Genomic DNA, 13,778 nt, shown 5'->3' on the forward strand with positions numbered 1-13,778 from the left:
GTAGGGCTAGGTTACTTAGTGGCTGGATGGACAATACTTGCTTAATTCTCTAATTGGTGGGATATGTTCACTAGGAATATTGCAATGAATGGGTGATATTTTTCCTATCCAAGACTGAGCTCAGTTTTTACAGGGAAACTATGTTTCTATGTGTGGCCTTGAGAAAAATTTCATTATTCATCTTGATTTCCTTATTGGAAAACAGGAATACCTATAATGGCTTGATCAAATAACCACTGTGTCTTGATTGAACAAGGAACCTCAGAAAATGAATACTGCATATTCATGGTTGGGGTTGGGACACACACACATACACACACACACACACACACACACACACACAGTTACTAGTTACTAGTGTGAGGCCTCATTCCTTTTCCAGCCTTAGCATCTATCATTGCATTCCAAATTCTATATGATTTAACTTGATAATGAGTTACAGGCTTAAAATTATATGCCATGGGATGACTCATTATGAATAGGCATACTTCCATCATCCAAGTGGGCTTCTTTTAATTAAAGGACTGGGGAACTTTTAGAATGTGGCTTTGTTAGTCTAAACTGTGGGAGAATTATCCTTTTCTTGGTGAGTTTAAGTTGTGTTGCACATAGTGTTGGTTGTGGTTTTCTCCAATGAATCTCATTTTTCTTTTTCCTTTTTTCCTATTTTCTAGTTGGTTTGATGTTGCTGGTATTTAAAACTTAAACCATTCTAAATTTTAAGTTATTTTGGCTTTCCAAGAGGGCACATTTAAATCAGGATTTCCATAAATGCAATTCTACCCAGGAGTTTTGGAGAGAAACATAACTTGTGTTTGCTATCTCAAGCCTCAGTGTGTCCTAGAGACTAAATTCTTTCTTCTCTGACTTTTTTCTTCTGTTTCTCACACAGTCCTCTTTATTTTCTCCTCTTTCTTCTCCTTCAAACTGCTGCCATGGTGACTTTTTAAATGTATTTAAACCTCAAGAAATAAAGGCACTTTGTAGTTCCTGGAGCTAATGTTCTGAATTGAGAACAGGTCACCTCTGCTTTCAAACCTGTATGGTTTTTCATGGTAAAGATATTCTGTGTTGAATAAAAGGTCCCACTGCAGGACATCTAAGAAGCATTGCCTCTTAGGAGTCCTGGGGTTGTGAAAGATGAAGTGATTGATCATATGAACTGGCTAGGAAAAAAGATAGCAAGAATCTTAAATTATGTATTTGTTCATGAAAAGGCTTAAGGGCTCTGAGCCACATTCAGCTCCTTAATTCCACACATACACTTTTCATTGAAGCTACCAGCTACCATGGTATCTCCATTGAAGTCTTTGGAGAACATACTAAATGTGTTAATAGTTATCATACTGTAACTTGGGTGTTGGCAGGGAAGCATACTTCTCTCTTTAGAAAAAAAATTAATATTTTCTTGATTCTTGGATAGGATGAATACTACAAAATGATATTGCAAAACCTTGAAAATTTGGCAAGGTTTCCCATGTGGGTAAAAAACATGTTGTTCTGAAGCCAAGCTGGAATTGCTCATGAAAATAGAGCATAAAAATATAATAAAAAAGGACTTTAATCATGGAAAAATATACATAAAAACTTATAAAACAACATAGTTTATGGACTTTACCAGCATGTATTATATAAGCACAATGATGTCATTGTGATATCATGAAATTGCAAATCTCTATTATTAGAAATAATTGGGATCTCTTTATTATGCTGATTTGTCTTATCAGATTTCCTCTATGTTTGGATCTATGTGTATTGGGTATTGATATGTTCATAACTTGCTCCCACTCCCATTTTATCTCTACATCTTTGTTATATAGCATAGAACTCTTGCTTCTCAGAAAAGAAAGCTACTTAAAACTGGAAGACCTTATAGCCTTGTCTTTATTCTCATTTGGGCTTATTAAAAATTAATCACTGTGATGTCCCTAGTTTAGAGGCAAAATGACTTTCTTTATTCCAGCTTCATGATTTGAACTTGTATTTTAACTGATTTCCATATGTCCCCCTTTTACCCAAGCATAATGTCTTAAAAATGCTTCAGCATAGTAATGCTTTTTCCATTCTGCCACATGATAAATATATGGGACAAAGGAGAGTGAACAGGGTTGTAAGAAACTAGTTGGTTGGACAAAAGATTTAGTGTTTTCAAAAATGATTTATTTTTATTATTATTACTTTTAAAAAATAAATTTAGGGGCATATATTGAAGTATGTTTTCTAAGCACTGGTTTCATAGATATCTGTATTTCCACTTATGATTACCTGTTCTTTCTACAGAAAAATATTTAAAAAGTGGCTTCAGGAACTCCCTATGAAGAAAAGAAGACTAATGTAAATTGCCATGTTATTGCACCCCAAAGCTCCTGGGACTGTGTGTATTAATGGTGATTCTTTGTTCAATGGCATATAGTAAATTTCCCCTAAATTAGAGAAACTATTACTTGCTAAATGAAGGAAGTAAAAGAGTCTTCGCAGAGTAGGTTGGGGATTTTTCACAAACAAAGGATATACTATAGCTTAGCAGGAGTGGGAGAAGCAGATGATTAACTTTCCTGAGTAGTAGTTAATGAGTAATCAATGAAGCATTTATTAAGTTATTCTTATATTCCCAAAAGTGAAGTAGACAGTGTGAGAATCAATGATGTCTTTGACATGATGTTTTGCCTTAAAGGAACTTATGATCTGGTTAGGTAATTTGAACTTTACATATCAAATGAAAGTACTACATTCTTTAAAGCTGTCTGAAATGGGGAAGGAGTTCAAAGAAGGAAAATATTAGTGATGCATAGAGAAGCTAGAACAAGATGGAAGAAGCTTAAATATGGTCATTAGATAATTTTAGGTGGACACTGAGAATCCTGGCCTGAGAAATGAGCCTGAGGGGCCACATCTGAAATTTGTTGAGAAGACAAGCATTAATGTATAGTAGTATTTATGGAAAATAAATTTGAGGACCCTGATCATTGATGGCAGATGAGTTTAACCTTGATAAAAAAAAAAAAAAAAAAAAAAAAAAAAGGAAACTATAGTGGATTCCTAATGAAAGTGTTATACCAAAAAAATAAATCTGCCAGCAAGGGATAGATTTTAATGGAATAGGGAGATATTAAGACTAATATCGATAGATTTGTTAGAAGTCTGTTTTTTAAAGAAATAATTTATTGAGGTGAAATTCACATAGCATAAAATTAACCGTTTTAAAGTGAACAATTTAGTGGCATTTAGCACAGTCACAATGTTGTACAACCATCACCTTTATCTGGTTTGTTCTCAAACATTCTCATCATTCCAAAATAAAACTCCTTACCTATTAAAAGCAGTTCCTCCCCCTTTTTTTCCTGCCTCTGACAACCACCAGTCTGTGGATTTATTGATTCTAGAAATGTTATAAAATGAAATCATAATTTGTGACATTTTGTGTCTGGCTTCTTTCAGTTAGCATAATATTTTCAAGGTGCATTCCACCTTGTTGTATATATTAGTACTTTATTCTTTTTTTATGATAATATTAAGTTATGAATATTATCAACTTTTTACTAATGTGGAGGAAAGTGGCTAAAATGGCTAGTTTAAAACATGTTTGTTTAAAAAAAGTTTTTAAAATCTTTCCCCGAGGACATGCTTAGGGTGAGATATTGACCAGTTGCCTTCCTCATGTGCCCTGACCAGGGATTGAGCCCACAACCCAGGTACATGCGCTGAAAGGGAATCTAACCAGGATCCCTTTGGTGCATGGACCACGCTTCAACCAACTGAGCCACTCCAGCCCAGAGAAAACATGTTCTGAAGCAGGAGTCACCGTTAAACTCTATAATTCCATTTTCTCTACATAAACGAAGACTCTAAGATGTTTTTTATTTATTTATTTATTTATTTATTTATTTATTTTTATATAGGATTTTTAAAAAATTAAATTATTATCTGTGTACATATTTTAACATTGCCCCCCCCCCCCATACATACCCCCCTCTAAGATGTTTTTATACCTGAGGAATGGAGGGAGATATTACTCCACTGATAGAAATAGAATCGCTGGCCGAAACCGGTTTGGCTCAGTGGTAGAGCGTCGGTCTGCTGACTGAAAGGTCCCGGGTTCGATTCCGGTCAAGGGCATGTACATTGGTTGTGGGCACATTCCTCGTGGAGGGTGTGCAGGAGGCAGCTGGTCGATGTTTCTCTCTCATCGACGTTTCTGGCTCTCTATCTCTCTCCCTTCCTCTCTGTAAAAAAATCAATAAAATATATTAAAAAAAAAAGAAAGAAATAGAATTGCTGAAGGGAGATCAGTTTTAGGGACTAGGATCTGGAGTTTAGAATAAGAATGAAATTAGTAATCAGCAGATATGTGACAGAGATCTGAAAACTCAGGAAAGAATTGAGAGTTAAGATTTAGAGTAAAAAACATTTGATAATCATTCTTTATGTTTAAACTGATAGTGGTAAGTTAGAAAATATCCTGATAATGGGAATGGAATATTCCACAGAATGTCAAGGATACATTTTACTTTGGCAAAGTGTTTTGTTCTGCCTATAGTGGGACAAAGTTTAAAATTGGAGTCAGAAGATTTATGGAGACAAGGAGCCATGCTGAAGAAGTGTTGCCCATGCTTATACCAGTTAATGTGGCAATGGAAATACATGGTGTTGAATTATTATTCCAATAATTACAGGCTGTTGTTGTTCCTTGTGATTAAGCTCCTATCCCAGTGGTCGGCAAACTCATTAGTCAACAGAGCTGTATGTATGTGGCTGCAGTTTGCCGACCACTGGTATATCCTATTGCTTCTTAACTACAAACGTATATAGCATATGGCTGTACTGAATACTGTAAGCAATTGTAACACAATGGTAAATATTTGTTATCTGAACATATCCAAACATAGAAAAGATACTGTAAAAAAATAGCATAAAAGGTAAAAAATGGTACACCTGTACAGGGCACTTACCATGAATGAAATGTTCAGGACTGGAAGTGAGTCAGTGAGTGAGCCGTGAGTGAATGTGAAGGCCTGTACAGTACTGTAGACTTTATAAACACTGCCCCACCTGCCCTCTCCTGCTGCCCTTTGAGAGGGTCAGAAATAGAACACTGAAGCTTTCAATGCCGCTCCAGGAACAGGGCTGTGGACTGGACTGTCTGGAAATGCCTAGGAGAAACTGGCTCACCTAGGTGTAGATCACCATAATAGAGACTGTCAGGAGGGAGTGAAAAGTGGCCTGAGGATCAAGAGGTATAAGAAATCAAGATAGAGAGATGAAGGAATTTTAAACAATTCTCACCTAGGGGAATGTTTTTTACTGGAGAGAAAGAGAGAGAGAGAGAGAGAGAGAGAGAGAGAGAGAGAGAGAGAGAGAGAGAGAGAGAGATAGAGAGATCATTGTGAGAGTAACATTGATGGGTTGCCTTCTTTACACATTCTGACTGAGGATCAAATCTGCAACCTAGGTACGTACACTGCCCAGGAATTGAACCTGCAACCTTTTCATGCACTGGAGGATGCTCCAACTAACTGAGACACCCAGATATGACAACATAGGGGATTTTCACGGCAGTGTGATTTTGCCTATTGCATGTTGGAACAGTGATTGGATTAATGAACTTTGTGGTGTTCATTAAAAAAAGGGGATGCTTAACATGGAGAGGGCGTGGAACTGAAGATCCTCAATATTTTGATTTGGAAAAAGTCTGTTTTTGGTTCCATTGTCCCTGACACAGAGGGCTCTCGCTGGCATTGAACTGATGGAAGAAATAAAACTTATCTGTGCTTTATATCTTCACAACCTGAAAATATTTCCAAAGTACAGGGACAGGCTGGCTCCACACTGCCCCAGAAAGCTTTTACTAAGGTGGCAGTGTCATTTAAGGCTTGTTAACATTGCTTCTTTGGAGCTGTATTCTTGGACAGGATCTTAGGTCCTTCAGCGATGCACTCTGAAGACCATCAAGCTATTATAGATCCGGGATGGCAGTAGTGCCCTCTGAATATGTAGTGCTGGGGAGACAGGCTCCTCTGTGCTGACATAGGTCAGAGGCTGACTGGGAAGTAATCTGTGCACTCAAAATTGAGGTGTTGTGAGTGAGAGGGATCTATTGCCAAGCCTCATAGATAATGCTCCCATCAGAGAAAAAAAAAATTCTTCCTGAATCAAATACTCTCTATTTCTTACAGAAAATTGAGCTCCATTATAATTTATGGGATTGCCAATAGTATACAGTCTTTTTTTTTTTTTTTTTTTTTTTTTTTTCCTACTGAAAAATGATTATTTAGCACATGACACATATGGAAACGTAACCCCTAAAATGATGGTATGAGGAGATGGGGCCTTTAGAGGTCATGAGGATGGAGCCCTTGTGAATGGTATTAGTGCCCTTATAAAAGAGGCCACACAGTGTACTTTGCCTTTTTCCTCTATGTGAGGATACAACAAGAAGTCTGTGACTAGAAGAGGGACCTTCCCCAACCATGCTGACACCTTGGTCTTGGACTTACAGCCTCCCAAACTCTGAGAAATAAATTTCTGTTGTTTATAAGTCACCCAGTCTGTGGCATTTTGTGATAGCAGCCTGAATGGACTAAGGCAATACCCATATCTACATTTATGATTCATACAAATACATTCTGAATAAGGCAGTGCTGACATTATCATTCTTATTTTATGAATCAAGAAACATCTTCAGAGTGTTTAAGTTAGACCTAAGTTCATACTTCTGGGAAGTGCAAAGGTAGAGTGAGATCTTTGCATTCTGCCTTTTCCATGAGAAATAGAGAAACCTACAAGATAATGGAACAGAAAAAATGCAGGAAAATGATATCAGGAAAAAGAAATAATGAAATGTGAATAAAATTTGAACTTTAGTAAGTAGTAATATACTGATGTTAGTTCTGAATTTTAATTAATGTGTCATGGTCATGAATCTAGAAATTGAGGGGACAATCTGAACAATTACTCCTCCCCTCTCCCCATTAAACTTTGTCTTAATGAGTCTCAAAATTCTGTGACAGATTTTTGGTCAAGTTGTCTCCATTGAAAAATACCGATTTTAAAAACTAATAATTTAAAAAATGCCACACACAGAGAAAAAAACACAAATGGTCCACAAAATATTCTTTCCTTTTGAAGGTTTTCAATATTTTATAATCATTAGCCAGTCTTTTACTATTAAACTTTGGTGGCTAATTGAGACAAAAAGTTCTGAGACTGTTCTTCCACCACTGATTAAGACTGGGGTGGCAATTGTTGGGGAAAATATCCATTTAGCCTCTGAGATTTTTGCACAGATTTGGTAACTTTGCCAGCTCCAGCCGCCTTCTTGTCCACTGCTTGGATGACACCCACAGCAACGGTCTGTCTCCTGCCATGAACAGCAACATGGCCCTAAGGAGGGTAATCAGAGAAGCTCTCAACACATGAGGGCTTGCCAGAAGTCATACCAACAATGGTGGCATCCTCAGATTCCAAAAACTTGGGGCCAACTTTTTCCCAGAATGACGATCAATCTTCTCTTTCAGCTCAGCAAATTTGTAAGCAATATGAGCTGAGTGACAACTCAGGTGCTTAGCCAACACTGATTTGGGGTGGGTCAGAATAATCACTTGAGCTGGAAGCCAGCTGCTTCCATTGGTGGGTCATTTTTGCTGTCACCAGCCACATTGCCACAGTGAACATCTTTGACAGACATGCGCTTGACATTGGAGCTCACATTGGCCTCAGGAAGAACTTCACTCAAAGCTTCATGGTGCATTTCAACAGACTTTACTTCAGTTGTAACTTTGACTGGAGCAAAGGTGACTCCCAAGCTGGGTTTGAAAGCATCAGTCTCCACTTGGTCCAAAGAGACAGAATTAATATTGTAGACATCCTGGAGGGGCAGACACAGGGGTGTGTCAATTGGATGACTTGGCGGCAAGCTAAAATCTAGTGCTTCAAGCAGTGTGGTTCCACTGGCATTGCCATCTTTACAGGTGACCTTCCATCCCTTGAACCAAGGCATATTAGCACTTGGCTCCAGCATGTTGACACCATGACAAATCAGAAATTGGCATAAATGCTGCTGTGTCAGGGTTGTAGCCAATTTTCTTAATGTAGGTGTTGACTTCTTTGACAATTTCCTTGTATCTTTGGGCCATAGGTTGGCTCAGTGGAATCCATTTTGCTAACATCAACAATAAGCTATTTCAGACTCAGTGTGTAGGCCAGAAGGACATGCTCATGGGTCTGTCCATTCTTGGAGATATCTGCTTCAAATTCACCAACACCAGCAGCAACAATCAGGACAGCACAGCCTGAGATGTGCCTGGAATTGTGTTTTTGATGGAGTCTGTGTGTCCTGGGGCAACACTGATGGTCACACAATACTGCTGGTCTCAAATTTCCACAGGGAGATATCAATGAGGATACCACACTCATGTTCAGCTTTCAGTTTAACCAAGACCCACATAATATTTGAAGGAGCCTTCCCTATCTGAGAAGCTTCCTTCTCAAATTTCTCCAAGGTTATTTTGTTGATCCTACCATATTTGTATTATAGATCAGTTGGCCAGTAGTGGTAGACTTGCTAGAATCTATGTGTCCAAAGGTGACAATATTGATATGGGTCTTCCTTTCCCATTTTGGGTTTGGTAGTTTTCACAATACCTGTGTTCTGGCAGCAAACCTGTTGTGAAAAAGCTGAACAGTTATTATTTCAGAACACCTGTATTCTTAATCATAAACTAGAGACCCAGTGCATGAAAACTCATGCACTGGAGGGGGTTCCCTCAGCCTGGCCTGCCCCCTGTCACAGTCCAGGAGCCCTCAGGGGTGAGAGGCAACCCAGTGATCAGGGGAAGGCAATGCCCCATCATACCTCTGCTGCTGCCACTGTCAGCAGCACAAGCCTTGGGCAGCTCTGGTTACCTGAGCCTTGGGCAGCCCTGGGAGGCTGGGGGGCTGAGGGGACTGGGGGACTCCTGAGGCAGGTATGCAGAGCAGCTGGGCCCATGTAGGGGTGGGCCTAGCCTTGCTATGCGCCTGCCACTCTGGCGGAACTGAGTGGACTGGGTGCCACCATCTTGTGGCTGTGGGTGCCTCCATCTTTGAAAGCAGGGCAGTCAATTAGCATATTCCCTCCTTATTGGCTTTGGGTGCTGCCATCTTTGTGAGAGTCATGAGGGTCAATTAGCATATTCCTTCTTTATTAGTAGGAAAATAATTTTATAAAAAGATGCTAAATAACATGCCAGATAATTATATTTAAAAAAGAAAGAATAACATCTAAAAACATAAGGCTAGAAAGAACTAAATGGAAATAGTGTCAGATGCAACATTCCACTGCCTGTGCATCTACAACTAACTTAATTCCTTCCTCCTCAAACCTGCTGTACCATTCAAACTGGTTGTATGAATGACATTATCACAAGTTGCTAAGCCAGAAACCAGAGACTCTTCCTTCTTCCTGAGCCTTCCATCCAATCAGTCACCATGGCCTGTGGCCTCCATTTTCTGTGTATCTCATTTCTTCATCTCTGAGTTCAGACCTCCACCATCTCTCTTACATCAAATATTTACTGCAATAGTCTCCTGTCTGTTGACACTGTTTCCCATCTTCTCATTTTCTAGCAGCATTTTTTCCTTCTTTTTTTTTTATTGTTCTTTTGGAATTTTTTAAGATTGAGAAAAATCCAAGAGAAGAGAATAATTCATAATCTAATCACTCAGAATTAATCACTGTTGACATATTATTTACTTAGTGCCAGTTTTACTTCTGACAGAAAAATCACTCTTTTGTTTTTTAAAAATAAAAGGGCCTGCATTCCCTATAAAGTATTGAAACAAGATAAAAGAATTACAAAGATGAAAGTTTAGAAATCACATTTAGTCTCATATTACAGGAATTATCATTGCTAAATTAGTTGACAACATTCTAGTTCTCTCTCTAATACACAGTCATCTTTCTAAGTCAAAACTCAATCAGCATCATTTCCACTCTTAAAACCCTTTAAACTTCCAATCTAATTATGAGAAAAATAGCAGGCGAAAACAAATTGAAAGATAGTTTGCAAAACATCTGACCAGTATTCCACAAAACTGACAAGGTCATAAAAATAATAAACACTGAAAAATTGTCCCAGCCAAAAGGTACAAAAGGAGACAGGATTCCTCAAATATAGTGTGCTATCATGCATGGGATCCTGGTACAGAACAGGGACACCAGTGGAAAACCAGGTGAAACCTTATACAATCTGAAGTTTAATGGGTAGTAATGTACTATTATTGAGTTCTTAGTTTTAACAAATGCATTATGATTGTGTAAGATGTTGACATTAGGAGAAACTAGGTGAGGGATAGACAGGAACTCTCTATATTATCTTTGTTACTTTGTTGTAAATTAAATTTCTCTCTCTCTCTCTCTCTCTCTCTCTCTCTCTCTCTCTCTCTCTCTCTCTTTCTCCCTCCCCCTCCTCACCTGAGGATATGTTTGCTTTTTATTATTTATTGTAGAGAGAGGAAAAGGAGAGAGATAGAAAAAAAACACAAAAACCCAAAACATCTATCAGTTGCATCTTTTATTCATCCTGATCGAGAGTCGAACCCAAAAGCTAAGTATGTGCCCTGACGTGAATTTGAACCTGAAAATTTTTTGGTATATGGGATAATGCTCTAATCAATTAAGCTATTCAGCTAGGGCTATCCCAAAATTAAAAAAAAATTATATGAAAAACATTACACAGAAAAAAACGTCTTTAATGGCATCTTTTAGCTTTATACTGTTTGGCAAACAGACAAGGCCATTTATGGTTTAGGGCCTGCCTTCTTCTCTCTAGTCCCATCTCCCATAAACCTACTCATGTTATTATACACCCTTTACTGGAACTACATGTTGGAACTACACAATCACGGCAGGGTTTCCTCATGTGTTTACTTCTTTTTTAGTGTCACCTTCTAATTTTTTTCCCCTCCTATATATTTTTTTCAAATCTGTCTACTTCCTTTCCATACTACCATCCTGATGGAAGGCACTACCACATCTCATTGGGATTACTAAAACAGTTTTCCAACTAGTTTCCTTGCACCCACTTTTGTTCCTATTCTCCAGTCATCAATTACTGTGATTTCTTTCTTTTTTTTTTTAATAAATTTTTATTGTTCATACTATTACAAATGTTCCTTTCTTTTTTGCCCACCCACCATTGCTCTCCTCCACCAGGTTCCCACCCCACCCTCTGCCCTTTCCCTACTCCCCATTGTCCTCATCTATAGGTGCACAGTTTATGTTCAGTCTTTTCCCACATCCCCCTCTCCCCTTTTCCCCAAGAATTGTCAGTTCACTCCCCTTCCATACCTCTGATTCTATTATATTCAACAGTTAATATTGTTCATCAGATTTTTTTTTAAAATTTCCTTGGTTTTTAGATTCACTTATTGATAGTTACGTATTTGTTGTTCATAATTTTTATCTTTATTTACTTTCTCTTCTGAAAGAACCCCCTTCAGCAATTCATATACAGTGGTGCCTCGCATAAAGAATGCCTCGCACAGCGAACGCCGCACACAACGTACTTCATTTCATGATTCATACAACGAACTTCGTTTCACACAACGAAGTCGCCCGAGCTTCCACAACCGCTTTGCCCGAGCTTCCACGACTGCTTCGCCCGAGCTTCCACGATCGCTGCCGATGTATTGCATCCTTCCGTGCAGGCACTGCAGGCAGTCGTTAGTCACTGCGCTTAACTTAAGCACATATCGCGGCAATCGTTCTTCATTACGAATTAAATCACGCACGTATCACGGCAGTCGTCCTTTTAAGTTAAACTCAATATTTTTTTTTATATCATGGCTTCTAAAAAAAGCAGGAAGGTGATTTCTGTTGAAATGAAACAGGAAATAATTAGGAGTGAATGTGGGGTAAAACAGTGTGACCTCGTCAGAGAGTTTGGCCTCAGCAAGACCACCATTTTCACCATTTTGACAAATAAGGATGCAATCAAATCAGCCAAAGTAGCCAAAGGAGTATCAAAACTATTTCATGAAAAACATAGGTCTTCAATCCACCAGGAAATGGAGAGGCTATTAGCGATTTGGATTAAGGACAGGCAGGTGAAAGGTGACGTAACAACCCAAGATATTATCTGTCACAAAGCCAAGAGAATTTATGACGATCTAAAGAAAAACGTCCCTGGAAGTAGCAGCAATCAAGATAATGAAGAAGAATTCAAAGCCAGCAGGGGGTGGTTTTTTAGATTTAAGAAAAGGTGTGGAATCCACAGCGTTACTATGCATGGTGAGGTTGGCAGTGCTGACAAGAAAGAAGCAGAAAAGTTCTCTATTAACTTTAAAAAATGTATTAAGGATGAAGGATACTGCCCACAACAAGTGTTCAATGCCGATGAAACGGGTCTTTTCTGGAAAAGAATGCCGAGCAGAACCTTCATTACAAAAGAGGAGAAGAAATTGCCAGGACACAAAGCCATGAAGGACAGACTTACCCTTATGTTTTCGTCTAATGCCAGCGGAGACCTCAAGATCAAACCTCTATTGGTTTATCACTCTGAAAATTCAAGAATTTTCAAGAAAAATAACGTTATTAAGTCCAAACTGCCCGTCCATTGGAAGTCCAATCAAAAAGCCTGGGTGACCCAAGTTATCTTCAACGAATGGATTCTGGAAACCTTTGCTCCTGCCGTGAAGAAATTCTTGCTGGAAAAAGAACTGCGGCTCAAAGCCCTTCTGATACTTGACAATGCCCCTTCTCACCCAAAAGACCTAGAGGAAATATTGCAGGAAAATTATCCTTTTATCAAGGTGCAGTATTTGCCACCAAACACCACATCCATTCTTCAGCCAATGGATCAGCAAGTTATTGCCAACTTTAAAAAACTCTACACTAGAGCCCTCTTTAATAAGGTGTTTGAGGAATGCGAGTTTGGTGAAGACAATATGACTGTTTGAAAGTTTTGGAAGGAGAAATTTGATGTCCTTATGGCAATACGACTTATACAGAAGGCCTGGGAAGAAGTGTCACAAAGGACCCTCATTTCTGCTTGGAAGATGCTTGTGCCTTCGTGGATCCAGGAAGAAGCAGTAGTTTATGACACAGAAGTGGTGAAGGACATCATCACAGTGGCCCAAAGGTTGGAATTAGAGGTAGAGGAAGAGGATGTAGAGGAGCTTATTGAGGAACACGAAGAAGAGCTGACAACTGAAGAGCTCCAAGCACTTCTGGTCCAGCAACAGGACAATGCTCAAAGGGAAGCGTCATCTGATATCGAGGAGCAACAATCAAACAATCAACCAATCCCAACTGCTGACATCAAGAACATCCTGGTCAAATGGAAAGCAGTTCAGGAGTTTACCAATGCCCACTATCCGGATTCAGCTGAAGCAAACAGGATCAACGATCTTTACTCTGATACTCTTGTCCGTTATTTCTGGCAGATGTTGGAGAAAAGAGAAAAACAAAAGACTTTGGACAGGTTTTTCATGAAACCATGGGCCAAAAAGCAGAAAATGGATGAAGATGTGCAAGATTCGGTAGACTCTACTTAGTCTGTCTTAAAATTAAAAAATGTGTGTTTTTTTTTAAAAAAATTATGTTTTTAGATGTATCTAAATAAAAATAATAACAAAAAATTTTTATGTCATCTTAGCATATTTTATGCTACAGAACGAATTATTTTTTTTAACATGTATTGTTATGGGAAAACGCGTTTCACATAACGAACTTTTCGCATAACAAACTTGCTCCTGGAACGAATTAAGTTCGTTGTGTGAGGCACCACTGTAATTCTGGT

General features: G+C 38.5%; 1 pseudogene; it reads right to left on the reverse strand.

Annotated features, from left to right (window-relative positions):
- Nucleotides 1–7,206: 7,206 nt before the first annotated feature.
- On the reverse strand, nt 7,207–8,453 carry LOC118730597 (annotated as a pseudogene).
- Between the last annotated feature and the right edge of the window lie 5,325 nt (nt 8,454–13,778).

Source organism: Pipistrellus kuhlii, unplaced genomic scaffold (assembly GCF_014108245.1).
Source record: "Pipistrellus kuhlii isolate mPipKuh1 unplaced genomic scaffold, mPipKuh1.p scaffold_m20_p_3, whole genome shotgun sequence".
In the NCBI taxonomy this organism is placed as follows: Eukaryota; Metazoa; Chordata; class Mammalia; order Chiroptera; family Vespertilionidae; genus Pipistrellus; species Pipistrellus kuhlii.